Source organism: Pseudorasbora parva, chromosome 20, assembly GCF_024679245.1.
Source record: "Pseudorasbora parva isolate DD20220531a chromosome 20, ASM2467924v1, whole genome shotgun sequence".
In the NCBI taxonomy this organism is placed as follows: Eukaryota; Metazoa; Chordata; class Actinopteri; order Cypriniformes; family Gobionidae; genus Pseudorasbora; species Pseudorasbora parva.
The window spans coordinates 15,997,142-16,023,919 of record NC_090191.1 but is presented as its reverse complement, the minus strand read 5'-3'; the positions used below and the strand labels follow the sequence as shown (position 1 = coordinate 16,023,919).

At 45.5% G+C, this 26,778-nt stretch overlaps 45 non-coding genes across 45 annotated transcripts; 25 read left to right on the top strand and 20 right to left on the bottom strand.

Moving 5' to 3' along the window:
* The first annotated feature begins 464 nt into the window (after window positions 1-464).
* Window positions 465-547, top strand: trnal-cag (transfer RNA leucine (anticodon CAG)). Its single transcript has one exon. It is a non-coding gene; the product is annotated as a tRNA-Leu (tRNA).
* Window positions 548-1,329: 782 nt separating this feature from the next.
* On the bottom strand, window positions 1,330-1,403 carry trnam-cau (transfer RNA methionine (anticodon CAU)). The gene has a single exon. It is a non-coding gene; the product is annotated as a tRNA-Met (tRNA).
* A 95-nt stretch (window positions 1,404-1,498) lies between these two features.
* On the top strand, window positions 1,499-1,581 carry trnal-cag (transfer RNA leucine (anticodon CAG)). The gene has a single exon. It is a non-coding gene; the product is annotated as a tRNA-Leu (tRNA).
* A 782-nt stretch (window positions 1,582-2,363) lies between these two features.
* Window positions 2,364-2,437, bottom strand: trnam-cau (transfer RNA methionine (anticodon CAU)). The gene has a single exon. It is a non-coding gene; the product is annotated as a tRNA-Met (tRNA).
* Window positions 2,438-2,532: 95 nt separating this feature from the next.
* Window positions 2,533-2,615, top strand: trnal-cag (transfer RNA leucine (anticodon CAG)). Its single transcript has one exon. It is a non-coding gene; the product is annotated as a tRNA-Leu (tRNA).
* A 782-nt stretch (window positions 2,616-3,397) lies between these two features.
* trnam-cau (transfer RNA methionine (anticodon CAU)) lies at window positions 3,398-3,471 on the bottom strand. The gene has a single exon. It is a non-coding gene; the product is annotated as a tRNA-Met (tRNA).
* A 95-nt stretch (window positions 3,472-3,566) lies between these two features.
* trnal-cag (transfer RNA leucine (anticodon CAG)) lies at window positions 3,567-3,649 on the top strand. Its single transcript has one exon. It is a non-coding gene; the product is annotated as a tRNA-Leu (tRNA).
* A 782-nt stretch (window positions 3,650-4,431) lies between these two features.
* On the bottom strand, window positions 4,432-4,505 carry trnam-cau (transfer RNA methionine (anticodon CAU)). The gene has a single exon. It is a non-coding gene; the product is annotated as a tRNA-Met (tRNA).
* Window positions 4,506-4,600: 95 nt separating this feature from the next.
* Window positions 4,601-4,683, top strand: trnal-cag (transfer RNA leucine (anticodon CAG)). Its single transcript has one exon. It is a non-coding gene; the product is annotated as a tRNA-Leu (tRNA).
* Window positions 4,684-5,465: 782 nt separating this feature from the next.
* trnam-cau (transfer RNA methionine (anticodon CAU)) lies at window positions 5,466-5,539 on the bottom strand. Its single transcript has one exon. It is a non-coding gene; the product is annotated as a tRNA-Met (tRNA).
* A 95-nt stretch (window positions 5,540-5,634) lies between these two features.
* Window positions 5,635-5,717, top strand: trnal-cag (transfer RNA leucine (anticodon CAG)). The gene has a single exon. It is a non-coding gene; the product is annotated as a tRNA-Leu (tRNA).
* A 782-nt stretch (window positions 5,718-6,499) lies between these two features.
* trnam-cau (transfer RNA methionine (anticodon CAU)) lies at window positions 6,500-6,573 on the bottom strand. Its single transcript has one exon. It is a non-coding gene; the product is annotated as a tRNA-Met (tRNA).
* Window positions 6,574-6,668: 95 nt separating this feature from the next.
* On the top strand, window positions 6,669-6,751 carry trnal-cag (transfer RNA leucine (anticodon CAG)). Its single transcript has one exon. It is a non-coding gene; the product is annotated as a tRNA-Leu (tRNA).
* A 954-nt stretch (window positions 6,752-7,705) lies between these two features.
* Window positions 7,706-7,788, top strand: trnal-cag (transfer RNA leucine (anticodon CAG)). The gene has a single exon. It is a non-coding gene; the product is annotated as a tRNA-Leu (tRNA).
* Window positions 7,789-8,570: 782 nt separating this feature from the next.
* On the bottom strand, window positions 8,571-8,644 carry trnam-cau (transfer RNA methionine (anticodon CAU)). The gene has a single exon. It is a non-coding gene; the product is annotated as a tRNA-Met (tRNA).
* Window positions 8,645-8,739: 95 nt separating this feature from the next.
* Window positions 8,740-8,822, top strand: trnal-cag (transfer RNA leucine (anticodon CAG)). Its single transcript has one exon. It is a non-coding gene; the product is annotated as a tRNA-Leu (tRNA).
* Window positions 8,823-9,604: 782 nt separating this feature from the next.
* trnam-cau (transfer RNA methionine (anticodon CAU)) lies at window positions 9,605-9,678 on the bottom strand. The gene has a single exon. It is a non-coding gene; the product is annotated as a tRNA-Met (tRNA).
* A 95-nt stretch (window positions 9,679-9,773) lies between these two features.
* Window positions 9,774-9,856, top strand: trnal-cag (transfer RNA leucine (anticodon CAG)). Its single transcript has one exon. It is a non-coding gene; the product is annotated as a tRNA-Leu (tRNA).
* Window positions 9,857-11,841: 1,985 nt separating this feature from the next.
* Window positions 11,842-11,924, top strand: trnal-cag (transfer RNA leucine (anticodon CAG)). The gene has a single exon. It is a non-coding gene; the product is annotated as a tRNA-Leu (tRNA).
* A 782-nt stretch (window positions 11,925-12,706) lies between these two features.
* trnam-cau (transfer RNA methionine (anticodon CAU)) lies at window positions 12,707-12,780 on the bottom strand. The gene has a single exon. It is a non-coding gene; the product is annotated as a tRNA-Met (tRNA).
* A 95-nt stretch (window positions 12,781-12,875) lies between these two features.
* trnal-cag (transfer RNA leucine (anticodon CAG)) lies at window positions 12,876-12,958 on the top strand. Its single transcript has one exon. It is a non-coding gene; the product is annotated as a tRNA-Leu (tRNA).
* Window positions 12,959-13,740: 782 nt separating this feature from the next.
* Window positions 13,741-13,814, bottom strand: trnam-cau (transfer RNA methionine (anticodon CAU)). Its single transcript has one exon. It is a non-coding gene; the product is annotated as a tRNA-Met (tRNA).
* Window positions 13,815-13,909: 95 nt separating this feature from the next.
* On the top strand, window positions 13,910-13,992 carry trnal-cag (transfer RNA leucine (anticodon CAG)). The gene has a single exon. It is a non-coding gene; the product is annotated as a tRNA-Leu (tRNA).
* A 782-nt stretch (window positions 13,993-14,774) lies between these two features.
* trnam-cau (transfer RNA methionine (anticodon CAU)) lies at window positions 14,775-14,848 on the bottom strand. The gene has a single exon. It is a non-coding gene; the product is annotated as a tRNA-Met (tRNA).
* A 95-nt stretch (window positions 14,849-14,943) lies between these two features.
* On the top strand, window positions 14,944-15,026 carry trnal-cag (transfer RNA leucine (anticodon CAG)). The gene has a single exon. It is a non-coding gene; the product is annotated as a tRNA-Leu (tRNA).
* Window positions 15,027-15,805: 779 nt separating this feature from the next.
* trnam-cau (transfer RNA methionine (anticodon CAU)) lies at window positions 15,806-15,879 on the bottom strand. Its single transcript has one exon. It is a non-coding gene; the product is annotated as a tRNA-Met (tRNA).
* Window positions 15,880-15,974: 95 nt separating this feature from the next.
* trnal-cag (transfer RNA leucine (anticodon CAG)) lies at window positions 15,975-16,057 on the top strand. Its single transcript has one exon. It is a non-coding gene; the product is annotated as a tRNA-Leu (tRNA).
* Window positions 16,058-16,839: 782 nt separating this feature from the next.
* On the bottom strand, window positions 16,840-16,913 carry trnam-cau (transfer RNA methionine (anticodon CAU)). Its single transcript has one exon. It is a non-coding gene; the product is annotated as a tRNA-Met (tRNA).
* Window positions 16,914-17,008: 95 nt separating this feature from the next.
* On the top strand, window positions 17,009-17,091 carry trnal-cag (transfer RNA leucine (anticodon CAG)). Its single transcript has one exon. It is a non-coding gene; the product is annotated as a tRNA-Leu (tRNA).
* Window positions 17,092-18,043: 952 nt separating this feature from the next.
* Window positions 18,044-18,126, top strand: trnal-cag (transfer RNA leucine (anticodon CAG)). Its single transcript has one exon. It is a non-coding gene; the product is annotated as a tRNA-Leu (tRNA).
* Window positions 18,127-18,908: 782 nt separating this feature from the next.
* trnam-cau (transfer RNA methionine (anticodon CAU)) lies at window positions 18,909-18,982 on the bottom strand. The gene has a single exon. It is a non-coding gene; the product is annotated as a tRNA-Met (tRNA).
* Window positions 18,983-19,077: 95 nt separating this feature from the next.
* trnal-cag (transfer RNA leucine (anticodon CAG)) lies at window positions 19,078-19,160 on the top strand. The gene has a single exon. It is a non-coding gene; the product is annotated as a tRNA-Leu (tRNA).
* Window positions 19,161-19,942: 782 nt separating this feature from the next.
* On the bottom strand, window positions 19,943-20,016 carry trnam-cau (transfer RNA methionine (anticodon CAU)). Its single transcript has one exon. It is a non-coding gene; the product is annotated as a tRNA-Met (tRNA).
* A 95-nt stretch (window positions 20,017-20,111) lies between these two features.
* trnal-cag (transfer RNA leucine (anticodon CAG)) lies at window positions 20,112-20,194 on the top strand. The gene has a single exon. It is a non-coding gene; the product is annotated as a tRNA-Leu (tRNA).
* A 782-nt stretch (window positions 20,195-20,976) lies between these two features.
* trnam-cau (transfer RNA methionine (anticodon CAU)) lies at window positions 20,977-21,050 on the bottom strand. Its single transcript has one exon. It is a non-coding gene; the product is annotated as a tRNA-Met (tRNA).
* Window positions 21,051-21,145: 95 nt separating this feature from the next.
* trnal-cag (transfer RNA leucine (anticodon CAG)) lies at window positions 21,146-21,228 on the top strand. Its single transcript has one exon. It is a non-coding gene; the product is annotated as a tRNA-Leu (tRNA).
* A 782-nt stretch (window positions 21,229-22,010) lies between these two features.
* On the bottom strand, window positions 22,011-22,084 carry trnam-cau (transfer RNA methionine (anticodon CAU)). Its single transcript has one exon. It is a non-coding gene; the product is annotated as a tRNA-Met (tRNA).
* A 95-nt stretch (window positions 22,085-22,179) lies between these two features.
* Window positions 22,180-22,262, top strand: trnal-cag (transfer RNA leucine (anticodon CAG)). The gene has a single exon. It is a non-coding gene; the product is annotated as a tRNA-Leu (tRNA).
* Window positions 22,263-23,044: 782 nt separating this feature from the next.
* Window positions 23,045-23,118, bottom strand: trnam-cau (transfer RNA methionine (anticodon CAU)). The gene has a single exon. It is a non-coding gene; the product is annotated as a tRNA-Met (tRNA).
* Window positions 23,119-23,213: 95 nt separating this feature from the next.
* trnal-cag (transfer RNA leucine (anticodon CAG)) lies at window positions 23,214-23,296 on the top strand. Its single transcript has one exon. It is a non-coding gene; the product is annotated as a tRNA-Leu (tRNA).
* Window positions 23,297-24,247: 951 nt separating this feature from the next.
* trnal-cag (transfer RNA leucine (anticodon CAG)) lies at window positions 24,248-24,330 on the top strand. Its single transcript has one exon. It is a non-coding gene; the product is annotated as a tRNA-Leu (tRNA).
* A 782-nt stretch (window positions 24,331-25,112) lies between these two features.
* Window positions 25,113-25,186, bottom strand: trnam-cau (transfer RNA methionine (anticodon CAU)). Its single transcript has one exon. It is a non-coding gene; the product is annotated as a tRNA-Met (tRNA).
* Window positions 25,187-25,281: 95 nt separating this feature from the next.
* trnal-cag (transfer RNA leucine (anticodon CAG)) lies at window positions 25,282-25,364 on the top strand. Its single transcript has one exon. It is a non-coding gene; the product is annotated as a tRNA-Leu (tRNA).
* Window positions 25,365-26,146: 782 nt separating this feature from the next.
* Window positions 26,147-26,220, bottom strand: trnam-cau (transfer RNA methionine (anticodon CAU)). Its single transcript has one exon. It is a non-coding gene; the product is annotated as a tRNA-Met (tRNA).
* A 95-nt stretch (window positions 26,221-26,315) lies between these two features.
* Window positions 26,316-26,398, top strand: trnal-cag (transfer RNA leucine (anticodon CAG)). The gene has a single exon. It is a non-coding gene; the product is annotated as a tRNA-Leu (tRNA).
* Window positions 26,399-26,778: the final 380 nt, after the last annotated feature.

The window sequence follows — 26,778 nt, the reverse complement described above, 5'->3', positions numbered from 1 at the left end:
GGAATGTCATGGAATGAGAATCATGAAATGTCAAGCGAAACATTACATCACTACTGACAAGAAACATCATGAGAATGAAAGAATTATGTTCAACCTGAACAAAACATTGTAGTGACACTGCCCCATTTTAGGTGAATATGAGAGGAATACTATTACTGCATTTATTCAACATCTGCCCTACAAAATGACTGGAATTCAATCGCATTGCTCATGAAGGAATGGACAATCACACAAAAGGGTATGAAGAAACCCGCTCTTTTGCCTAAACACTCTTGTGTGCTAAAAAGCACAACTCTGCCCCGCGTGAGGCTCGAATTCACGACCGTCAGATTATGAGACTGACGCGCTGCCTAACTGCGCCAACGAGGCATGTGCTGTGGCCAGTGTGAGTGGTGGAGCACTAGCTTCTGGATCATCTGCCATTCGGTGCAGCTCCAAACACGCTGCTCACCGTGCGCTGTCATGTCAGGATGGCCGAGCGGTCTAAGGCGCTGCGTTCAGGTCGCAGTCTCCCCTGGAGGCGTGGGTTCGAATCCCACTTCTGACAGACCTGACCTTTGGTTGCGGGCTCCAGGTAGACTCTTTAACCCTCTGGCAAGTTGACCCAGTAACACGCTAATATTGACGAAGCACTGCAATTCAGTTCATGTCAGAGCCAATGGAACACTACGGTACCTCTGACCACCGGCATCGCATGAACTTTAAAGTAACACTTTTGTTCCATGTATGGGATTCTGTGGAATTTCCATGCAGTTTCCAGGGAATGTCATGTCCTGACATTTCATGAAATTGGACATGTTTTATAGAATAGCATTCAATGGAATAACATGTTGTGATGTTTACCGGAATGAGAACTTGTTTATGAAAGGGTATTCATGTTTTGTTTGGGGTTTCTTTGGAGGGATGCAATGGGATTCTTGGAGTTTGACTGTGATGTCATGGACTGAAATTTTGGGGGTGCAGTAGAATTTCATGGCAAGGAATTCCTGGAAATCTCTTGGAATGACATGTCATGGGTTTATGGGCTGTGGGATGGAATGTCATGGAATGAGATTCATGAAATGTCAAGCGAAACATTACATCACTACTGACAAGAAACATCATGAGAATGAAAGAATTATGTTCAACCTGAACAAAACATTGTAGTGACACTGCCCCATTTTAGGTGAATATGAGAGGAATACTATTGCTGCATTTATTCAACATCTGCCCCACAAAATGACTGGATTTCAATCGCATTGCTCATGAAGGAATGGACAATCACACAAAAGGGTATGAAGAAACCCGCTCTTTTGCCTAAACGCTCTTGTGTGCCAAAAAGCACCACTCTGCCCCGTGTGAGGCTCGAACTCACGACCTTCAGATTATGAGACTGACGCGCTGCCTAACTGCGCCAACGAGGCGTGTGCTGTGGCCAGTGTGAGTGGTGGAGCACTAGCTTCTGGATCATCTGCCATTCGGTGCAGCTCCAAACACGCTGCTCACCGTGCGCTGTCATGTCAGAATGGCCGAGCGGTCTAAGGCGCTGCGTTCAGGTCGCAGTCTCCCCTGGAGGCGTGGGTTCGAATCCCACTTCTGACAGACCTAACCTTTGGTTGCGGGCTCCAGGTAGACTCTTTAACCCTCTGGCAAGTTGACCCAGTAACACGCTAATATTGACGAAGCACTGCAATTCAGTTCATGTCAGAGCCAATGGAACACTACGGTACCTCTGACCACCGGCATCGCATGAACTTTAAAGTAACACTTTTGTGCCATGTATGGGATTCTGTGGAATTTTCATGCAGTTTCCAGGGAATGTCATGTCCTGACATTTCATGAAATTGGACATGTTTTATAGAATAGCATTCAATGGAATACCATGTTGTGATGTTTACCGGAATGAGAACTTGTTTATGAAAGGGTATTCATGTTTTGTTTGGGGTTTCTTTGGAGGGATGCAATGGGATTCTTGGAGTTTGACTGTGATGTCATGGACTGAAATTTTGGGGGTGCAGTAGAATTTCATGGCAAGGAATTCCTGGAAATCTATTGGAATGACATGTCATGGGTTTATGGGCTGTGGGATGGAATGTCATGGAATGAGATTCATGGCATGTCAAGCGAAACATTACATAACAACTGACAAGAAACGTCATGAGAATGAAAGAATTATGTTCAGACTGAACAAAACATTGTAGTGACACTGCCCCAGTTTAGGTGAATATGAGAGGAATACTATTTCTGCATTTATTCAACATCTGCCCTACAAAATGACTGGATTTCAATCGCATTGCTCATGAAGGAATGGACAATCACACAAAAGGGTATGAAGAAACCCGCTCTTTTGCCTAAACGCTCTTGTGTGCCAAAAAGCACCACTCTGCCCCGTGTGAGGCTCGAACTCACGACCTTCAGATTATGAGACTGACGCGCTGCCTAACTGCGCCAACGAGGCATGTGCTGTGGCCAGTGTGAGTGGTGGAGCACTAGCTTCTGGATCATCTGCCATTCGGTGCAGCTCCAAACACGCTGCTCACCATGAGCTTTCTTGTCAGGATGGCCGAGCGGTCTAAGGCGCTGCGTTCAGGTCGCAGTCTCCCCTGGAGGAGTGGGTTCGAATCCCACTTCTGACAGACCTAACCTTTGGTTGCGGGCTCCAGGTAGAGTCTTTAACCCTCTGGCAAGTTGACCCAGTAACACACTAATATTGACGAAGCACTGCATTTCAGTTCATGTCAGAGCCAATGGAACACTACGGTACCTCTGACCACCGGCATCGTATGAACTTTAAAGTAACACTTTTGTGCCATGTATGGGATTCTGTGGAATTTCCATGCAGTTTCCAGGGAATGTCATGTCCTGACATTTCATGAAATTGGACATGTTTTATAGAATAGCATTCAATGGAATACCATGTTGTGATGTTTACCGGAATGAGAACTTGTTTATGAAAGGGTATTCATGTTTTGTTTGGGGTTTCTTTGGAGGGATGCAATGGGATTCTTGGAGTTTGACTGTGATGTCATGGACTGAAATTTTGGGGGTGCAGTAGAATTTCATTGCAAGGAATTCCTGGAAATCTCTTGGAATGACATGTCATGGGTTTATGGGCTGTGGGATGGAATGTCATGGAATGAGATTCATGGCATGTCAAGCGAAACATTACATCACTACTGACAAGAAACGTCTTGAGAATGAAAGAATTATGTTCAGACTGAACAAAACATTGTAGTGACACTGCCCCATTTTAGGTGAATATGAGAGGAATACTATTACTGCATTTATTCAACATCTGCCCTACAAAATGACTGGAATTCAATCGCATTGCTCATGAAGGAATGGACAATCACACAAAAGGGTATGAAGAAACCCGCTCTTTTGCCTAAACGCTCTTGTGTGCTAAAAAGCACAACCCTGCCCCGTGTGAGGCTCGAACTCACGACCTTCAGATTATGAGACTGACGCGCTGCCTAACTGCGCCAACGAGGCATGTGCTGTGGCCAGTGTGAGTGGTGGAGCACTAGCTTCTGGATCATCTGCCATTCGGTGCAGCTCCAAACACGCTGCTCACCGTGCGCTGTCATGTCAGGATGGCCGAGCGGTCTAAGGCGCTGCGTTCAGGTCGCAGTCTCCCCTGGAGGCGTGGGTTCGAATCCCACTTCTGACAGACCTAACCTTTGGTTGCGGGCTCCAGGTAGACTCTTTAACCCTCTGGCAAGTTGACCCAGTAACACGCTAATATTGACGAAGCACTGCAATTCAGTTCATGTCAGAGCCAATGGAACACTACGGTACCTCTGACCACCGGCATCGCATGAACTTTAAAGTAACACTTTTGTGCCATGTATGGGATTCTGTGGAATTTTCATGCAGTTTCCAGGGAATGTCATGTCCTGACATTTCATGAAATTGGACATGTTTTATAGAATAGCATTCAATGGAATAACATGTTGTGATGTTTACCGGAATGAGAACTTGTTTATGAAAGGGTATTCATGTTTTGTTTGGGGTTTCTTTGGAGGGATGCAATGGGATTCTTGGAGTTTGACTGTGATGTCATGGACTGAAATTTTGGGGGTGCAGTAGAATTTCATGGCAAGGAATTCCTGGAAATCTCTTGGAATGACATGTCATGGGTTTATGGGCTGTGGGATGGAATGTCATGGAATGAGATTCATGGCATGTCAAGCGAAACATTACATCACTACTGACAAGAAACGTCATGAGAATGAAAGAATTATGTTCAGACTGAACAAAACATTGTAGTGACACTGCCCCAGTTTAGGTGAATATGAGAGGAATACTATTTCTGCATTTATTCAACATCTGCCCTACAAAATGACTGGATTTCAATCGCATTGCTCATGAAGGAATGGACAATCACACAAAAGGGTATGAAGAAACCCGCTCTTTTGCCTAAACGCTCTTGTGTGCCAAAAAGCACCACTCTGCCCCGTGTGAGGCTCGAACTCACGACCTTCAGATTATGAGACTGACGCGCTGCCTAACTGCGCCAACGAGGCATGTGCTGTGGCCAGTGTGAGTGGTGGAGCACTAGCTTCTGGATCATCTGCCATTCGGTGCAGCTCCAAACACACTGCTCACCGTGAGCTGTCATGTCAGGATGGCCGAGCGGACTAAGGCGCTGCGTTCAGGTCGCAGTCTCCCCTGGAGGCGTGGGTTCGAATCCCACTTCTGACAGACCTAACCTTTGGTTGCGGGCTCCAGGTAGAGTCTTTAACCATCTGGCAAGTTGACCCAGTAACACACTAATATTGACGAAGCACTGCATTTTAGTTCATGTCAGAGCCAATGGAACACTACGGTACCTCTGACCACCGGCATCGTATGAACTTTAAAGTAACACTTTTGTGCCATGTATGGGATTCTGTGGAATTTCCATGCAGTTTCCAGGGAATGTCATGTCCTGACATTTCATGAAATTGGACATGTTTTATAGAATAGCATTCAATGGAATACCATGTTGCGATGTTTACCGGAATGAGAACTTGTTTATGAAAGGGTATTCATGTTTTGTTTGGGGTTTCTTTGGAGGGATGCAATGGGATTCTTGGAGTTTGACTGTGATGTCATGGACTGAAATTTTGGGGGTGCAGTAGAATTTCATGGCAAGGAATTCCTGGAAATCTCTTGGAATGACATGTCATGGGTTTATGGGCTGTGGGATGGAATGTCATGGAATGAGATTCATGAAATGTCAAGCGAAACATTACATCACTACTGACAAGAAACATCATGAGAATGAAAGAATTATGTTCAACCTGAACAAAACATTGTAGTGACACTGCCCCATTTTAGGTGAATATGAGAGGAATACTATTGCTGCATTTATTCAACATCTGCCCCACAAAATGACTGGATTTCAATCGCATTGCTCATGAAGGAATGGACAATCACACAAAAGGGTATGAAGAAACCCGCTCTTTTGCCTAAACGCTCTTGTGTGCCAAAAAGCACCACTCTGCCCCGTGTGAGGCTCGAACTCACGACCTTCAGATTATGAGACTGACGCGCTGCCTAACTGCGCCAACGAGGCGTGTGCTGTGGCCAGTGTGAGTGGTGGAGCACTAGCTTCTGGATCATCTGCCATTCGGTGCAGCTCCAAACACGCTGCTCACCGTGAGCTGTCATGTCAGGATGGCCGAGCGGTCTAAGGCGCTGCGTTCAGGTTGCAGTCTCCCCTGGAGGCGTGGGTTCGAATCCCACTTCTGACAGACCTAACCTTTGGTTGCGGGCTCCAGGTAGACTCTTTAACCCTCTGGCAAGTTGACCCAGTAACACGCTAATATTGACGAAGCACTGCAATTCAGTTCATGTCAGAGCCAATGGAACACTACGGTACCTCTGACCACCGGCATCGCATGAACTTTAAAGTAACACTTTTGTGCCATGTATGGGATTCTGTGGAATTTTCATGCAGTTTCCAGGGAATGTCATGTCCTGACATTTCATGAAATTGGACATGTTTTATAGAATAGCATTCAATGGAATAACATGTTGTGATGTTTACCGGAATGAGAACTTGTTTATGAAAGGGTATTCATGTTTTGTTTGGGGTTTCTTTGGAGGGATGCAATGGGATTCTTGGAGTTTGACTGTGATGTCATGGACTGAAATTTTGGGGGTGCAGTAGAATTTCATGGCAAGGAATTCCTGGAAATCTCTTGGAATGACATGTCATGGGTTTATGGGCTGTGGGATGGAATGTCATGGAATGAGAATCATGAAATGTCAAGCGAAACATTACATCACTACTGACAAGAAACATCATGAGAATGAAAGAATTATGTTCAACCTGAACAAAACATTGTAGTGACACTGCCCCATTTTAGGTGAATATGAGAGGAATACTATTACTGCATTTATTCAACATCTGCCCTACAAAATGACTGGAATTCAATCGCATTGCTCATGAAGGAATGGACAATCACACAAAAGGGTATGAAGAAACCCGCTCTTTTGCCTAAACGCTCTTGTGTGCTAAAAAGCACAACTCTGCCCCGTGTGAGGCTCGAACTCACGACCTTCAGATTATGAGACTGACGCGCTGCCTAACTGCGCCAACGAGGCATGTGCTGTGGCCAGTGTGAGTGGTGGAGCACTAGCTTCTGGATCATCTGCCATTCGGTGCAGCTCCAAACACGCTGCTCACCGTGCACTGTCATGTCAGGATGGCCGAGCGGTCTAAGGCGCTGCGTTCAGGTCGCAGTCTCCCCTGGAGGCGTGGGTTCGAATCCCACTTCTGACAGACATAACCTTTGGTTGCGGGCTCCAGGTAGACTCTTTAACCCACTGGCAAGTTGACCCAGTAACACGCTAATATTGACGAAGCACTGCAATTCAGTTCATGTCAGAGCCAATGGAACACTACGGTACCTCTTACCACCGGCATCGCATGAACTTTAAAGTAACACTTTTGTGCCATGTATGGGATTCTGTGGAATTTTTTTAATGCAGTTTCCAGGGAATGTCATGTCCTGACATTTCATGAAATTGGACATGTTTTATAGAATAGCATTCAATGGAATAACATGTTGTGATGTTTACCGGAATGAGAACTTGTTTATGAAAGGGTATTCATGTTTTGTTTGGGGTTTCTTTGGAGGGATGCAATGGGATTCTTGGAGTTTGACTGTGATGTCATGGACTGAAATTTTGGGGGTGCAGTAGAATTTCATGGCAAGGAATTCCTGGAAATCTCTTGGAATGACATGTCATGGGTTTATGGGCTGTGGGATGGAATGTCATGGAATGAGATTCATGGCATGTCAAGCGAAACATTACATCACTACTGACAAGAAACGTCATGAGAATGAAAGAATTATGTTCAGACTGAACAAAACATTGTAGTGACACTGCCCCAGTTTAGGTTAATATGAGAGGAATACTATTTCTGCATTTATTCAACATCTGCCCTACAAAATGACTGGATTATAATCGCATTGCTCATGAAGGAATGGACAATCACACAAAAGGGTATGAAGAAACCCGCTCTTTTGCCTAAACGCTCTTGTGTGCCAAAAAGCACTACTCTGCCCCGTGTGAGGCTCGAACTCAGGTTCTTCAGATTATGAGACTGACGCGCTGCCTAACTGCGTCAATGAGGCATGTGCTGTGGCCAGTGTGAGTGGTGGAGCACTAGCTTCTGGATCATCTGCCATTCGGTGCAGCTCCAAACACGCTGCTCACCGTAAGCTGTCATGTCAGGATGGCCGAGCGGTCTAAGGCGCTGCGTTCAGGTCGCAGTCTCCCCTGGAGGCGTGGGTTCGAATCCCACTTCTGACAGACCTGACCTTTGGTTGCGGGCTCCAGGTAGACTCTTTAACCCTCTGGCAAGTTGACCCAGTAACACGCTAATATTGACGAAGCACTGCAATTCAGTTCATGTCAGAGCCAATGGAACACTACGGTACCTCTGACCACCGGCATCGCATGAACTTTAAAGTAACACTTTTGTTCCATGTATGGGATTCTGTGGAATTTCCATGCAGTTTCCAGGGAATGTCATGTCCTGACATTTCATGAAATTGGACATGTTTTATAGAATAGCATTCAATGGAATAACATGTTGTGATGTTTACCGGAATGAGAACTTGTTTATGAAAGGGTATTCATGTTTTGTTTGGGGTTTCTTTGGAGGGATGCAATGGGATTCTTGGAGTTTGACTGTGATGTCATGGACTGAAATTTTGGGGGTGCAGTAGAATTTCATGGCAAGGAATTCCTGGAAATCTCTTGGAATGACATGTCATGGGTTTATGGGCTGTGGGATGGAATGTCATGGAATGAGATTCATGAAATGTCAAGCGAAACATTACATCACTACTGACAAGAAACATCATGAGAATGAAAGAATTATGTTCAACCTGAACAAAACATTGTAGTGACACTGCCCCATTTTAGGTGAATATGAGAGGAATACTATTGCTGCATTTATTCAACATCTGCCCCACAAAATGACTGGATTTCAATCGCATTGCTCATGAAGGAATGGACAATCACACAAAAGGGTATGAAGAAACCCGCTCTTTTGCCTAAACGCTCTTGTGTGCCAAAAAGCACCACTCTGCCCCGTGTGAGGCTCGAACTCACGACCTTCAGATTATGAGACTGACGCGCTGCCTAACTGCGCCAACGAGGCGTGTGCTGTGGCCAGTGTGAGTGGTGGAGCACTAGCTTCTGGATCATCTGCCATTCGGTGCAGCTCCAAACACGCTGCTCACCGTGCGCTGTCATGTCAGAATGGCCGAGCGGTCTAAGGCGCTGCGTTCAGGTCGCAGTCTCCCCTGGAGGCGTGGGTTCGAATCCCACTTCTGACAGACCTAACCTTTGGTTGCGGGCTCCAGGTAGACTCTTTAACCCTCTGGCAAGTTGACCCAGTAACACGCTAATATTGACGAAGCACTGCAATTCAGTTCATGTCAGAGCCAATGGAACACTACGGTACCTCTGACCACCGGCATCGCATGAACTTTAAAGTAACACTTTTGTGCCATGTATGGGATTCTGTGGAATTTTCATGCAGTTTCCAGGGAATGTCATGTCCTGACATTTCATGAAATTGGACATGTTTTATAGAATAGCATTCAATGGAATACCATGTTGTGATGTTTACCGGAATGAGAACTTGTTTATGAAAGGGTATTCATGTTTTGTTTGGGGTTTCTTTGGAGGGATGCAATGGGATTCTTGGAGTTTGACTGTGATGTCATGGACTGAAATTTTGGGGGTGCAGTAGAATTTCATGGCAAGGAATTCCTGGAAATCTATTGGAATGACATGTCATGGGTTTATGGGCTGTGGGATGGAATGTCATGGAATGAGATTCATGGCATGTCAAGCGAAACATTACATAACAACTGACAAGAAACGTCATGAGAATGAAAGAATTATGTTCAGACTGAACAAAACATTGTAGTGACACTGCCCCAGTTTAGGTGAATATGAGAGGAATACTATTTCTGCATTTATTCAACATCTGCCCTACAAAATGACTGGATTTCAATCGCATTGCTCATGAAGGAATGGACAATCACACAAAAGGGTATGAAGAAACCCGCTCTTTTGCCTAAACGCTCTTGTGTGCCAAAAAGCACCACTCTGCCCCGTGTGAGGCTCGAACTCACGACCTTCAGATTATGAGACTGACGCGCTGCCTAACTGCGCCAACGAGGCATGTGCTGTGGCCAGTGTGAGTGGTGGAGCACTAGCTTCTGGATCATCTGCCATTCGGTGCAGCTCCAAACACGCTGCTCACCGTGCGCTGTCATGTCAGGATGGCCGAGCGGTCTAAGGCGCTGCGTTCAGGTCGCAGTCTCCCCTGGAGGCGTGGGTTCGAATCCCACTTCTGACAGACCTAACCTTTGGTTGCGGGCTCCAGGTAGACTCTTTAACCCTCTGGCAAGTTGACCCAGTAACACGCTAATATTGACGAAGCACTGCAATTCAGTTCATGTCAGAGCCAATGGAACACTACGGTACCTCTGACCACCGGCATCGCATGAACTTTAAAGTAACACTTTTGTGCCATGTATGGGATTCTGTGGAATTTTCATGCAGTTTCCAGGGAATGTCATGTCCTGACATTTCATGAAATTGGACATGTTTTATAGAATAGCATTCAATGGAATAACATGTTGTGATGTTTACCGGAATGAGAACTTGTTTATGAAAGGGTATTCATGTTTTGTTTGGGGTTTCTTTGGAGGGATGCAATGGGATTCTTGGAGTTTGACTGTGATGTCATGGACTGAAATTTTGGGGGTGCAGTAGAATTTCATGGCAAGGAATTCCTGGAAATCTCTTGGAATGACATGTCATGGGTTTATGGGCTGTGGGATGGAATGTCATGGAATGAGAATCATGAAATGTCAAGCGAAACATTACATCACTACTGACAAGAAACGTCATGAGAATGAAAGAATTATGTTCAGACTGAACAAAACATTGTAGTGACACTGCCCCAGTTTAGGTTAATATGAGAGGAATACTATTTCTGCATTTATTCAACATCTGCCCTACAAAATGACTGGATTATAATCGCATTGCTCATGAAGGAATGGACAATCACACAAAAGGGTATGAAGAAACCCGCTCTTTTGCCTAAACGCTCTTGTGTGCCAAAAAGCACTACTCTGCCCCGTGTGAGGCTCGAACTCAGGACCTTCAGATTATGAGACTGACGCGCTGCCTAACTGCGTCAATGAGGCATGTGCTGTGGCCAGTGTGAGTGGTGGAGCACTAGCTTCTGGATCATCTGCCATTCGGTGCAGCTCCAAACACGCTGCTCACCGTAAGCTGTCATGTCAGGATGGCCGTGCGGTCTAAGGCGCTGCGTTCAGGTCGCAGTCTCCCCTGGAGGCTTGGTTTCTAATCCCACTTCTGACAGACCTAACCTTTGGTTGCGGGCTCCAGGTACAGTCTTTAACCCTCTGGCAAGTTGACCCAGTAACACACTAATATTGACGAAGCACTGCATTTCAGTTCATGTCAGAGCCAATGGAACACTACGGTACCTCTGACCACCGGCATCGTATGAACTTTAAAGTAACACTTTTGTGCCATGTATGGGATTCTGTGGAATTTCCATGCAGTTTCCAGGGAATGTCATGTCCTGACATTTCATGAAATTGGACATGTTTTATAGAATAGCATTCAATGGAATACCATGTTGTGATTTTTACCGGAATGAGAACTTGTTTATGAAAGGGTATTCATGTTTTGTTTGGGGTTTCTTTGGAGGGATGCAATGGGATTCTTGGAGTTTGACTGTGATGTCGTGGACTGAAATTTTGGGGGTGCAGTAGAATTTCATTGCAAGGAATTCCTGGAAATCTCTTGGAATGACATGTCATGGGTTTATGGGCTGTGGGATGGAATGTCATGGAATGAGAATCATGAAATGTCAAGCGAAACATTACATCACTACTGACAAGAAACATCATGAGAATGAAAGAATTATGTTCAACCTGAACAAAACATTGTAGTGACACTGCCCCATTTTAGGTGAATATGAGAGGAATACTATTACTGCATTTATTCAACATCTGCCCTACAAAATGACTGGAATTCAATCGCATTGCTCATGAAGGAATGGACAATCACACAAAAGGGTATGAAGAAACCCGCTCTTTTGCCTAAACGCTCTTGTGTGCTAAAAAGCACAACTCTGCCCCGCGTGAGGCTCGAATTCACGACCGTCAGATAATGAGACTGACGCGCTGCCTAACTGCGCCAACGAGGCATGTGCTGTGGCCAGTGTGAGTGGTGGAGCACTAGCTTCTGGATCATCTGCCATTCGGTGCAGCTCCAAACACGCTGCTCACCGTGCGCTGTCATGTCAGGATGGCCGAGCGGTCTAAGGTGCTGCGTTCAGGTCGCAGTCTCCCCTGGAGGCGTGGGTTCGAATCCCACTTCTGACAGACCTGACCTTTGGTTGCGGGCTCCAGGTAGACTCTTTAACCCTCTGGCAAGTTGACCCAGTAACACGCTAATATTGACGAAGCACTGCAATTCAGTTCATGTCAGAGCCAATGGAACACTACGGTACCTCTGACCACCGGCATCGCATGAACTTTAAAGTAACACTTTTGTTCCATGTATGGGATTCTGTGGAATTTCCATGCAGTTTCCAGGGAATGTCATGTCCTGACATTTCATGAAATTGGACATGTTTTATAGAATAGCATTCAATGGAATAACATGTTGTGATGTTTACCGGAATGAGAACTTGTTTATGAAAGGGTATTCATGTTTTGTTTGGGGTTTCTTTGGAGGGATGCAATGGGATTCTTGGAGTTTGACTGTGATGTCATGGACTGAAATTTTGGGGGTGCAGTAGAATTTCATGGCAAGGAATTCCTGGAAATCTCTTGGAATGACATGTCATGGGTTTATGGGCTGTGGGATGGAATGTCATGGAATGAGATTCATGAAATGTCAAGCGAAACATTACATCACTACTGACAAGAAACATCATGAGAATGAAAGAATTATGTTCAACCTGAACAAAACATTGTAGTGACACTGCCCCATTTTAGGTGAATATGAGAGGAATACTATTGCTGCATTTATTCAACATCTGCCCCACAAAATGACTGGATTTCAATCGCATTGCTCATGAAGGAATGGACAATCACACAAAAGGGTATGAAGAAACCCGCTCTTTTGCCTAAACGCTCTTGTGTGCCAAAAAGCACCACTCTGCCCCGTGTGAGGCTCGAACTCACGACCTTCAGATTATGAGACTGACGCGCTGCCTAACTGCGCCAACGAGGCGTGTGCTGTGGCCAGTGTGAGTGGTGGAGCACTAGCTTCTGGATCATCTGCCATTCGGTGCAGCTCCAAACACGCTGCTCACCGTGCGCTGTCATGTCAGAATGGCCGAGCGGTCTAAGGCGCTGCGTTCAGGTCGCAGTCTCCCCTGGAGGCGTGGGTTCGAATCCCACTTCTGACAGACCTAACCTTTGGTTGCGGGCTCCAGGTAGACTCTTTAACCCTCTGGCAAGTTGACCCAGTAACACGCTAATATTGACGAAGCACTGCAATTCAGTTCATGTCAGAGCCAATGGAACACTACGGTACCTCTGACCACCGGCATCGCATGAACTTTAAAGTAACACTTTTGTGCCATGTATGGGATTCTGTGGAATTTTCATGCAGTTTCCAGGGAATGTCATGTCCTGACATTTCATGAAATTGGACATGTTTTATAGAATAGCATTCAATGGAATACCATGTTGTGATGTTTACCGGAATGAGAACTTGTTTATGAAAGGGTATTCATGTTTTGTTTGGGGTTTCTTTGGAGGGATGCAATGGGATTCTTGGAGTTTGACTGTGATGTCATGGACTGAAATTTTGGGGGTGCAGTAGAATTTCATGGCAAGGAATTCCTGGAAATCTATTGGAATGACATGTCATGGGTTTATGGGCTGTGGGATGGAATGTCATGGAATGAGATTCATGGCATGTCAAGCGAAACATTACATAACAACTGACAAGAAACGTCATGAGAATGAAAGAATTATGTTCAGACTGAACAAAACATTGTAGTGACACTGCCCCAGTTTAGGTGAATATGAGAGGAATACTATTTCTGCATTTATTCAACATCTGCCCTACAAAATGACTGGATTTCAATCGCATTGCTCATGAAGGAATGGACAATCACACAAAAGGGTATGAAGAAACCCGCTCTTTTGCCTAAACGCTCTTGTGTGCCAAAAAGCACCACTCTGCCCCGTGTGAGGCTCGAACTCACGACCTTCAGATTATGAGACTGACGCGCTGCCTAACTGCGCCAACGAGGCATGTGCTGTGGCCAGTGTGAGTGGTGGAGCACTAGCTTCTGGATCATCTGCCATTCGGTGCAGCTCCAAACACGCTGCTCACCATGAGCTTTCTTGTCAGGATGGCCGAGCGGTCTAAGGCGCTGCGTTCAGGTCGCAGTCTCCCCTGGAGGAGTGGGTTCGAATCCCACTTCTGACAGACCTAACCTTTGGTTGCGGGCTCCAGGTAGAGTCTTTAACCCTCTGGCAAGTTGACCCAGTAACACACTAATATTGACGAAGCACTGCATTTCAGTTCATGTCAGAGCCAATGGAACACTACGGTACCTCTGACCACCGGCATCGTATGAACTTTAAAGTAACACTTTTGTGCCATGTATGGGATTCTGTGGAATTTCCATGCAGTTTCCAGGGAATGTCATGTCCTGACATTTCATGAAATTGGACATGTTTTATAGAATAGCATTCAATGGAATACCATGTTGTGATGTTTACCGGAATGAGAACTTGTTTATGAAAGGGTATTCATGTTTTGTTTGGGGTTTCTTTGGAGGGATGCAATGGGATTCTTGGAGTTTGACTGTGATGTCATGGACTGAAATTTTGGGGGTGCAGTAGAATTTCATTGCAAGGAATTCCTGGAAATCTCTTGGAATGACATGTCATGGGTTTATGGGCTGTGGGATGGAATGTCATGGAATGAGATTCATGGCATGTCAAGCGAAACATTACATCACTACTGACAAGAAACGTCTTGAGAATGAAAGAATTATGTTCAGACTGAACAAAACATTGTAGTGACACTGCCCCATTTTAGGTGAATATGAGAGGAATACTATTACTGCATTTATTCAACATCTGCCCTACAAAATGACTGGAATTCAATCGCATTGCTCATGAAGGAATGGACAATCACACAAAAGGGTATGAAGAAACCCGCTCTTTTGCCTAAACGCTCTTGTGTGCTAAAAAGCACAACCCTGCCCCGTGTGAGGCTCGAACTCACGACCTTCAGATTATGAGACTGACGCGCTGCCTAACTGCGCCAACGAGGCATGTGCTGTGGCCAGTGTGAGTGGTGGAGCACTAGCTTCTGGATCATCTGCCATTCGGTGCAGCTCCAAACACGCTGCTCACCGTGCGCTGTCATGTCAGGATGGCCGAGCGGTCTAAGGCGCTGCGTTCAGGTCGCAGTCTCCCCTGGAGGCGTGGGTTCGAATCCCACTTCTGACAGACCTAACCTTTGGTTGCGGGCTCCAGGTAGACTCTTTAACCCTCTGGCAAGTTGACCCAGTAACACGCTAATATTGACGAAGCACTGCAATTCAGTTCATGTCAGAGCCAATGGAACACTACGGTACCTCTGACCACCGGCATCGCATGAACTTTAAAGTAACACTTTTGTGCCATGTATGGGATTCTGTGGAATTTTCATGCAGTTTCCAGGGAATGTCATGTCCTGACATTTCATGAAATTGGACATGTTTTATAGAATAGCATTCAATGGAATAACATGTTGTGATGTTTACCGGAATGAGAACTTGTTTATGAAAGGGTATTCATGTTTTGTTTGGGGTTTCTTTGGAGGGATGCAATGGGATTCTTGGAGTTTGACTGTGATGTCATGGACTGAAATTTTGGGGGTGCAGTAGAATTTCATGGCAAGGAATTCCTGGAAATCTCTTGGAATGACATGTCATGGGTTTATGGGTGGGATGGAATGTCATGGAATGAGATTCATGGCATGTCAAGCGAAACATTACATCACTACTGACAAGAAACGTCATGAGAATGAAAGAATTATGTTCAGACTGAACAAAACATTGTAGTGACACTGCCCCAGTTTAGGTGAATATGAGAGGAATACTATTTCTGCATTTATTCAACATCTGCCCTACAAAATGACTGGATTTCAATCGCATTGCTCATGAAGGAATGGACAATCACACAAAAGGGTATGAAGAAACCCGCTCTTTTGCCTAAACGCTCTTGTGTGCCAAAAAGCACCACTCTGCCCCGTGTGAGGCTCGAACTCACGACCTTCAGATTATGAGACTGACGCGCTGCCTAACTGCGCCAACGAGGCATGTGCTGTGGCCAGTGTGAGTGGTGGAGCACTAGCTTCTGGATCATCTGCCATTCGGTGCAGCTCCAAACACGCTGCTCACCGTGAGCTGTCATGTCAGGATGGCCGAGCGGTCTAAGGCGCTGCGTTCAGGTCGCAGTCTCCCCTGGAGGCGTGGGTTCGAATCCCACTTCTGACAGACCTAACCTTTGGTTGCGGGCTCCAGGTAGAGTCTTTAACCATCTGGCAAGTTGACCCAGTAACACACTAATATTGACGAAGCACTGCATTTTAGTTCATGTCAGAGCCAATGGAACACTACGGTACCTCTGACCACCGGCATCGTATGAACTTTAAAGTAACACTTTTGTGCCATGTATGGGATTCTGTGGAATTTCCATGCAGTTTCCAGGGAATGTCATGTCCTGACATTTCATGAAATTGGACATGTTTTATAGAATAGCATTCAATGGAATACCATGTTGCGATGTTTACCGGAATGAGAACTTGTTTATGAAAGGGTATTCATGTTTTGTTTGGGGTTTCTTTGGAGGGATGCAATGGGATTCTTGGAGTTTGACTGTGATGTCATGGACTGAAATTTTGGGGGTGCAGTAGAATTTCATGGCAAGGAATTCCTGGAAATCTCTTGGAATGACATGTCATGGGTTTATGGGCTGTGGGATGGAATGTCATGGAATGAGATTCATGAAATGTCAAGCGAAACATTACATCACTACTGACAAGAAACATCATGAGAATGAAAGAATTATGTTCAACCTGAACAAAACATTGTAGTGACACTGCCCCATTTTAGGTGAATATGAGAGGAATACTATTGCTGCATTTATTCAACATCTGCCCCACAAAATGACTGGATTTCAATCGCATTGCTCATGAAGGAATGGACAATCACACAAAAGGGTATGAAGAAACCCGCTCTTTTGCCTAAACGCTCTTGTGTGCCAAAAAGCACCACTCTGCCCCGTGTGAGGCTCGAACTCACGACCTTCAGATTATGAGACTGACGCGCTGCCTAACTGCGCCAACGAGGCGTGTGCTGTGGCCAGTGTGAGTGGTGGAGCACTAGCTTCTGGATCATCTGCCATTCGGTGCAGCTCCAAACACGCTGCTCACCGTGAGCTGTCATGTCAGGATGGCCGAGCGGTCTAAGGCGCTGCGTTCAGGTTGCAGTCTCCCCTGGAGGCGTGGGTTCGAATCCCACTTCTGACAGACCTAACCTTTGGTTGCGGGCTCCAGGTACAGTCTTTAACCCTCTGGCAAGTTGACCCAGTAACACACTAATATTGACGAAGCACTGCATTTCAGTTCATGTCAGAGCCAATGGAACACTACGGTACCTCTGACCACCGGCATCGTATGAACTTTAAAGTAACACTTTTGTGCCATGTATGGGATTCTGTGGAATTTCCATGCAGTTTCCAGGGAATGTCATGTCCTGACATTTCATGAAATTGGACATGTTTTATAGAATAGCATTCAATGGAATACCATGTTGTGATTTTTACCGGAATGAGAACTTGTTTATGAAAGGGTATTCATGTTTTGTTTGGGGTTTCTTTGGAGGGATGCAATGGGATTCTTGGAGTTTGACTGTGATGTCGTGGACTGAAATTTTGGGGGTGCAGTAGAATTTCATTGCAAGGAATTCCTGGAAATCTCTTGGAATGACATGTCATGGGTTTATGGGCTGTGGGATGGAATGTCATGGAATGAGAATCATGAAATGTCAAGCGAAACATTACATCACTACTGACAAGAAACATCATGAGAATGAAAGAATTATGTTCAACCTGAACAAAACATTGTAGTGACACTGCCCCATTTTAGGTGAATATAAGGAGGAATACTATTACTGCATTTATTCAACATCTGCCCTACAAAATGACTGGAATTCAATCGCATTGCTCATGAAGGAATGGACAATCACACAAAAGGGTATGAAGAAACCCGCTCTTTTGCCTAAACACTCTTGTGTGCTAAAAAGCACAACTCTGCCCCGCGTGAGGCTCGAATTCACGACCGTCAGATTATGAGACTGACGCGCTGCCTAACTGCGCCAACGAGGCATGTGCTGTGGCCAGTGTGAGTGGTGGAGCACTAGCTTCTGGATCATCTGCCATTCGGTGCAGCTCCAAACACGCTGCTCACCGTGCGCTGTCATGTCAGGATGGCCGAGCGGTCTAAGGCGCTGCGTTCAGGTCGCAGTCTCCCCTGGAGGCGTGGGTTCGAATCCCACTTCTGACAGACCTGACCTTTGGTTGCGGGCTCCAGGTAGACTCTTTAACCCTCTGGCAAGTTGACCCAGTAACACGCTAATATTGACGAAGCACTGCAATTCAGTTCATGTCAGAGCCAATGGAACACTACGGTACCTCTGACCACCGGCATCGCATGAACTTTAAAGTAACACTTTTGTTCCATGTATGGGATTCTGTGGAATTTCCATGCAGTTTCCAGGGAATGTCATGTCCTGACATTTCATGAAATTGGACATGTTTTATAGAATAGCATTCAATGGAATAACATGTTGTGATGTTTACCGGAATGAGAACTTGTTTATGAAAGGGTATTCATGTTTTGTTTGGGGTTTCTTTGGAGGGATGCAATGGGATTCTTGGAGTTTGACTGTGATGTCATGGACTGAAATTTTGGGGGTGCAGTAGAATTTCATGGCAAGGAATTCCTGGAAATCTCTTGGAATGACATGTCATGGGTTTATGGGCTGTGGGATGGAATGTCATGGAATGAGATTCATGAAATGTCAAGCGAAACATTACATCACTACTGACAAGAAACATCATGAGAATGAAAGAATTATGTTCAACCTGAACAAAACATTGTAGTGACACTGCCCCATTTTAGGTGAATATGAGAGGAATACTATTGCTGCATTTATTCAACATCTGCCCCACAAAATGACTGGATTTCAATCGCATTGCTCATGAAGGAATGGACAATCACACAAAAGGGTATGAAGAAACCCGCTCTTTTGCCTAAACGCTCTTGTGTGCCAAAAAGCACCACTCTGCCCCGTGTGAGGCTCGAACTCACGACCTTCAGATTATGAGACTGACGCGCTGCCTAACTGCGCCAACGAGGCGTGTGCTGTGGCCAGTGTGAGTGGTGGAGCACTAGCTTCTGGATCATCTGCCATTCGGTGCAGCTCCAAACACGCTGCTCACCGTGCGCTGTCATGTCAGAATGGCCGAGCGGTCTAAGGCGCTGCGTTCAGGTCGCAGTCTCCCCTGGAGGCGTGGGTTCGAATCCCACTTCTGACAGACCTAACCTTTGGTTGCGGGCTCCAGGTAGACTCTTTAACCCTCTGGCAAGTTGACCCAGTAACACGCTAATATTGACGAAGCACTGCAATTCAGTTCATGTCAGAGCCAATGGAACACTACGGTACCTCTGACCACCGGCATCGCATGAACTTTAAAGTAACACTTTTGTGCCATGTATGGGATTCTGTGGAATTTTCATGCAGTTTCCAGGGAATGTCATGTCCTGACATTTCATGAAATTGGACATGTTTTATAGAATAGCATTCAATGGAATACCATGTTGTGATGTTTACCGGAATGAGAACTTGTTTATGAAAGGGTATTCATGTTTTGTTTGGGGTTTCTTTGGAGGGATGCAATGGGATTCTTGGAGTTTGACTGTGATGTCATGGACTGAAATTTTGGGGGTGCAGTAGAATTTCATGGCAAGGAATTCCTGGAAATCTATTGGAATGACATGTCATGGGTTTATGGGCTGTGGGATGGAATGTCATGGAATGAGATTCATGGCATGTCAAGCGAAACATTACATAACAACTGACAAGAAACGTCATGAGAATGAAAGAATTATGTTCAGACTGAACAAAACATTGTAGTGACACTGCCCCAGTTTAGGTGAATATGAGAGGAATACTATTTCTGCATTTATTCAACATCTGCCCTACAAAATGACTGGATTTCAATCGCATTGCTCATGAAGGAATGGACAATCACACAAAAGGGTATGAAGAAACCCGCTCTTTTGCCTAAACGCTCTTGTGTGCCAAAAAGCACCACTCTGCCCCGTGTGAGGCTCGAACTCACGACCTTCAGATTATGAGACTGACGCGCTGCCTAACTGCGCCAACGAGGCATGTGCTGTGGCCAGTGTGAGTGGTGGAGCACTAGCTTCTGGATCATCTGCCATTCGGTGCAGCTCCAAACACGCTGCTCACCATGAGCTTTCTTGTCAGGATGGCCGAGCGGTCTAAGGCGCTGCGTTCAGGTCGCAGTCTCCCCTGGAGGAGTGGGTTCGAATCCCACTTCTGACAGACCTAACCTTTGGTTGCGGGCTCCAGGTAGAGTCTTTAACCCTCTGGCAAGTTGACCCAGTAACACACTAATATTGACGAAGCACTGCATTTCAGTTCATGTCAGAGCCAATGGAACACTACGGTACCTCTGACCACCGGCATCGTATGAACTTTAAAGTAACACTTTTGTGCCATGTATGGGATTCTGTGGAATTTCCATGCAGTTTCCAGGGAATGTCATGTCCTGACATTTCATGAAATTGGACATGTTTTATAGAATAGCATTCAATGGAATACCATGTTGTGATGTTTACCGGAATGAGAACTTGTTTATGAAAGGGTATTCATGTTTTGTTTGGGGTTTCTTTGGAGGGATGCAATGGGATTCTTGGAGTTTGACTGTGATTTCATGGACTGAAATTTTGGGGGTGCAGTAGAATTTCATTGCAAGGAATTCCTGGAAATCTCTTGGAATGACATGTCATGGGTTTATGGGCTGTGGGATGGAATGTCATGGAATGAGATTCATGGCATGTCAAGCGAAACATTACATCACTACTGACAAGAAACGTCTTGAGAATGAAAGAATTATGTTCAGACTGAACAAAACATTGTAGTGACACTGCCCCATTTTAGGTGAATATGAGAGGAATACTATTACTGCATTTATTCAACATCTGCCCTACAAAATGACTGGAATTCAATCGCATTGCTCATGAAGGAATGGACAATCACACAAAAGGGTATGAAGAAACCCGCTCTTTTGCCTAAACGCTCTTGTGTGCTAAAAAGCACAACCCTGCCCCGTGTGAGGCTCGAACTCACGACCTTCAGATTATGAGACTGACGCGCTGCCTAACTGCGCCAACGAGGCATGTGCTGTGGCCAGTGTGAGTGGTGGAGCACTAGCTTCTGGATCATCTGCCATTCGGTGCAGCTCCAAACACGCTGCTCACCGTGCGCTGTCATGTCAGGATGGCCGAGCGGTCTAAGGCGCTGCGTTCAGGTCGCAGTCTCCCCTGGAGGCGTGGGTTCGAATCCCACTTCTGAAAGACCTAACCTTTGGTTGCGGGCTCCAGGTAGACTCTTTAACCCTCTGGCAAGTTGACCCAGTAACACGCTAATATTGACGAAGCACTGCAATTCAGTTCATGTCAGAGCCAATGGAACACTACGGTACCTCTGACCACCGGCATCGCATGAACTTTAAAGTAACACTTTTGTGCCATGTATGGGATTCTGTGGAATTTTCATGCAGTTTCCAGGGAATGTCATGTCCTGACATTTCATGAAATTGGACATGTTTTATAGAATAGCATTCAATGGAATAACATGTTGTGATGTTTACCGGAATGAGAACTTGTTTATGAAAGGGTATTCATGTTTTGTTTGGGGTTTCTTTGGAGGGATGCAATGGGATTCTTGGAGTTTGACTGTGATGTCATGGACTGAAATTTTGGGGGTGCAGTAGAATTTCATGGCAAGGAATTCCTGGAAATCTCTTGGAATGACATGTCATGGGTTTATGGGCTGTGGGATGGAATGTCATGGAATGAGATTCATGGCATGTCAAGCGAAACATTACATCACTACTGACAAGAAACGTCATGAGAATGAAAGAATTATGTTCAGACTGAACAAAACATTGTAGTGACACTGCCCCAGTTTAGGTGAATATGAGAGGAATACTATTTCTGCATTTATTCAACATCTGCCCTACAAAATGACTGGATTTCAATCGCATTGCTCATGAAGGAATGGACAATCACACAAAAGGGTATGAAGAAACCCGCTCTTTTGCCTAAACGCTCTTGTGTGCCAAAAAGCACCACTCTGCCCCGTGTGAGGCTCGAACTCACGACCTTCAGATTATGAGACTGACGCGCTGCCTAACTGCGCCAATGAGGCATGTGCTGTGGCCAGTGTGAGTGGTGGAGCACTAGCTTCTGGATCATCTGCCATTCGGTGCAGCTCCAAACACGCTGCTCACCGTGAGCTGTCATGTCAGGATGGCCGAGCGGTCTAAGGCGCTGCGTTCAGGTCGCAGTCTCCCCTGGAGGCGTGGGTTCGAATCCCACTTCTGACAGACCTAACCTTTGGTTGCGGGCTCCAGGTAGAGTCTTTAACCATCTGGCAAGTTGACCCAGTAACACACTAATATTGACGAAGCACTGCATTTTAGTTCATGTCAGAGCCAATGGAACACTACGGTACCTCTGACCACCGGCATCGTATGAACTTTAAAGTAACACTTTTGTGCCATGTATGGGATTCTGTGGAATTTCCATGCAGTTTCCAGGGAATGTCATGTCCTGACATTTCATGAAATTGGACATGTTTTATAGAATAGCATTCAATGGAATACCATGTTGCGATGTTTACCGGAATGAGAACTTGTTTATGAAAGGGTATTCATGTTTTGTTTGGGGTTTCTTTGGAGGGATGCAATGGGATTCTTGGAGTTTGACTGTGATGTCATGGACTGAAATTTTGGGGGTGCAGTAGAATTTCATGGCAAGGAATTCCTGGAAATCTCTTGGAATGACATGTCATGGGTTTATGGGCTGTGGGATGGAATGTCATGGAATGAGATTCATGAAATGTCAAGCGAAACATTACATCACTACTGACAAGAAACATCTTGAGAATGAAAGAATTATGTTCAACCTGAACAAAACATTGTAGTGACACTGCCCCATTTTAGGTGAATATGAGAGGAATACTATTGCTGCATTTATTCAACATCTGCCCCACAAAATGACTGGATTTCAATCGCATTGCTCATGAAGGAATGGACAATCACACAAAAGGGTATGAAGAAACCCGCTCTTTTGCCTAAACGCTCTTGTGTGCCAAAAAGCACCACTCTGCCCCGTGTGAGGCTCGAACTCACGACCTTCAGATTATGAGACTGACGCGCTGCCTAACTGCGCCAACGAGGCGTGTGCTGTGGCCAGTGTGAGTGGTGGAGCACTAGCTTCTGGATCATCTGCCATTCGGTGCAGCTCCAAACACGCTGCTCACCGTGAGCTGTCATGTCAGGATGGCCGAGCGGTCTAAGGCGCTGCCTTCAGGTTGCAGTCTCCCCTGGAGGCGTGGGTTCGAATCCCACTTCTGACAGACCTAACCTTTGGTTGCGGGCTCCAGGTACAGTCTTTAACCCTCTGGCAAGTTGACCCAGTAACACACTAATATTGACGAAGCACTGCATTTCAGTTCATGTCAGAGCCAATGGAACACTACGGTACCTCTGACCACCGGCATCGTATGAACTTTAAAGTAACACTTTTGTGCCATGTATGGGATTCTGTGGAATTTCCATGCAGTTTCCAGGGAATGTCATGTCCTGACATTTCATGAAATTGGACATGTTTTATAGAATAGCATTCAATGGAATACCATGTTGTGATTTTTACCGGAATGAGAACTTGTTTATGAAAGGGTATTCATGTTTTGTTTGGGGTTTCTTTGGAGGGATGCAATGGGATTCTTGGAGTTTGACTGTGATGTCGTGGACTGAAATTTTGGGGGTGCAGTAGAATTTCATTGCAAGGAATTCCTGGAAATCTCTTGGAATGACATGTCATGGGTTTATGGGCTGTGGGATGGAATGTCATGGAATGAGAATCATGAAATGTCAAGCGAAACATTACATCACTACTGACAAGAAACATCATGAGAATGAAAGAATTATGTTCAACCTGAACAAAACATTGTAGTGACACTGCCCCATTTTAGGTGAATATGAGAGGAATACTATTACTGCATTTATTCAACATCTGCCCTACAAAATGACTGGAATTCAATCGCATTGCTCATGAAGGAATGGACAATCACACAAAAGGGTATGAAGAAACCCGCTCTTTTGCCTAAACACTCTTGTGTGCTAAAAAGCACAACTCTGCCCCGCGTGAGGCTCGAATTCACGACCGTCAGATTATGAGACTGACGCGCTGCCTAACTGCGCCAACGAGGCATGTGCTGTGGCCAGTGTGAGTGGTGGAGCACTAGCTTCTGGATCATCTGCCATTCGGTGCAGCTCCAAACACGCTGCTCACCGTGCGCTGTCATGTCAGGATGGCCGAGCGGTCTAAGGCGCTGCGTTCAGGTCGCAGTCTCCCCTGGAGGCGTGGGTTCGAATCCCACTTCTGACAGACCTGACCTTTGGTTGCGGGCTCCAGGTAGACTCTTTAACCCTCTGGCAAGTTGACCCAGTAACACGCTAATATTGACGAAGCACTGCAATTCAGTTCATGTCAGAGCCAATGGAACACTACGGTACCTCTGACCACCGGCATCGCATGAACTTTAAAGTAACACTTTTGTTCCATGTATGGGATTCTGTGGAATTTCCATGCAGTTTCCAGGGAATGTCATGTCCTGACATTTCATGAAATTGGACATGTTTTATAGAATAGCATTCAATGGAATAACATGTTGTGATGTTTACCGGAATGAGAACTTGTTTATGAAAGGGTATTCATGTTTTGTTTGGGGTTTCTTTGGAGGGATGCAATGGGATTCTTGGAGTTTGACTGTGATGTCATGGACTGAAATTTTGGGGGTGCAGTAGAATTTCATGGCAAGGAATTCCTGGAAATCTCTTGGAATGACATGTCATGGGTTTATGGGCTGTGGGATGGAATGTCATGGAATGAGATTCATGAAATGTCAAGCGAAACATTACATCACTACTGACAAGAAACATCATGAGAATGAAAGAATTATGTTCAACCTGAACAAAACATTGTAGTGACACTGCCCCATTTTAGGTGAATATGAGAGGAATACTATTGCTGCATTTATTCAACATCTGCCCCACAAAATGACTGGATTTCAATCGCATTGCTCATGAAGGAATGGACAATCACACAAAAGGGTATGAAGAAACCCGCTCTTTTGCCTAAACGCTCTTGTGTGCCAAAAAGCACCACTCTGCCCCGTGTGAGGCTCGAACTCACGACCTTCAGATTATGAGACTGACGCGCTGCCTAACTGCGCCAACGAGGCGTGTGCTGTGGCCAGTGTGAGTGGTGGAGCACTAGCTTCTGGATCATCTGCCATTCGGTGCAGCTCCAAACACGCTGCTCACCGTGCGCTGTCATGTCAGAATGGCCGAGCGGTCTAAGGCGCTGCGTTCAGGTCGCAGTCTCCCCTGGAGGCGTGGGTTCGAATCCCACTTCTGACAGACCTAACCTTTGGTTGTGGGCTCCAGGTAGACTCTTTAACCCTCTGGCAAGTTGACCCAGTAACACGCTAATATTGACGAAGCACTGCAATTCAGTTCATGTCAGAGCCAATGGAACACTACGGTACCTCTGACCACCGGCATCGCATGAACTTTAAAGTAACACTTTTGTGCCATGTATGGGATTCTGTGGAATTTTCATGCAGTTTCCAGGGAATGTCATGTCCTGACATTTCATGAAATTGGACATGTTTTATAGAATAGCATTCAATGGAATACCATGTTGTGATGTTTACCGGAATGAGAACTTGTTTATGAAAGGGTATTCATGTTTTGTTTGGGGTTTCTTTGGAGGGATGCAATGGGATTCTTGGAGTTTGACTGTGATGTCATGGACTGAAATTTTGGGGGTGCAGTAGAATTTCATGGCAAGGAATTCCTGGAAATCTATTGGAATGACATGTCATGGGTTTATGGGCTGTGGGATGGAATGTCATGGAATGAGATTCATGGCATGTCAAGCGAAACATTACATAACAACTGACAAGAAACGTCATGAGAATGAAAGAATTATGTTCAGACTGAACAAAACATTGTAGTGACACTGCCCCAGTTTAGGTGAATATGAGAGGAATACTATTTCTGCATTTATTCAACATCTGCCCTACAAAATGACTGGATTTCAATCGCATTGCTCATGAAGGAATGGACAATCACACAAAAGGGTATGAAGAAACCCGCTCTTTTGCCTAAACGCTCTTGTGTGCCAAAAAGCACCACTCTGCCCCGTGTGAGGCTCGAACTCACGACCTTCAGATTATGAGACTGACGCGCTGCCTAACTGCGCCAACGAGGCATGTGCTGTGGCCAGTGTGAGTGGTGGTGCACTAGCTTCTGGATCATCTGCCATTCGGTGCAGCTCCAAACACGCTGCTCACCATGAGCTTTCTTGTCAGGATGGCCGAGCGGTCTAAGGCGCTGCGTTCAGGTCGCAGTCTCCCCTGGAGGAGTGGGTTCGAATCCCACTTCTGACAGACCTAACCTTTGGTTGCGGGCTCCAGGTAGAGTCTTTAACCCTCTGGCAAGTTGACCCAGTAACACACTAATATTGACGAAGCACTGCATTTCAGTTCATGTCAGAGCCAATGGAACACTACGGTACCTCTGACCACCGGCATCGTATGAACTTTAAAGTAACACTTTTGTGCCATGTATGGGATTCTGTGGAATTTCCATGCAGTTTCCAGGGAATGTCATGTCCTGACATTTCATGAAATTGGACATGTTTTATAGAATAGCATTCAATGGAATACCATGTTGTGATGTTTACCGGAATGAGAACTTGTTTATGAAAGGGTATTCATGTTTTGTTTGGGGTTTCTTTGGAGGGATGCAATGGGATTCTTGGAGTTTG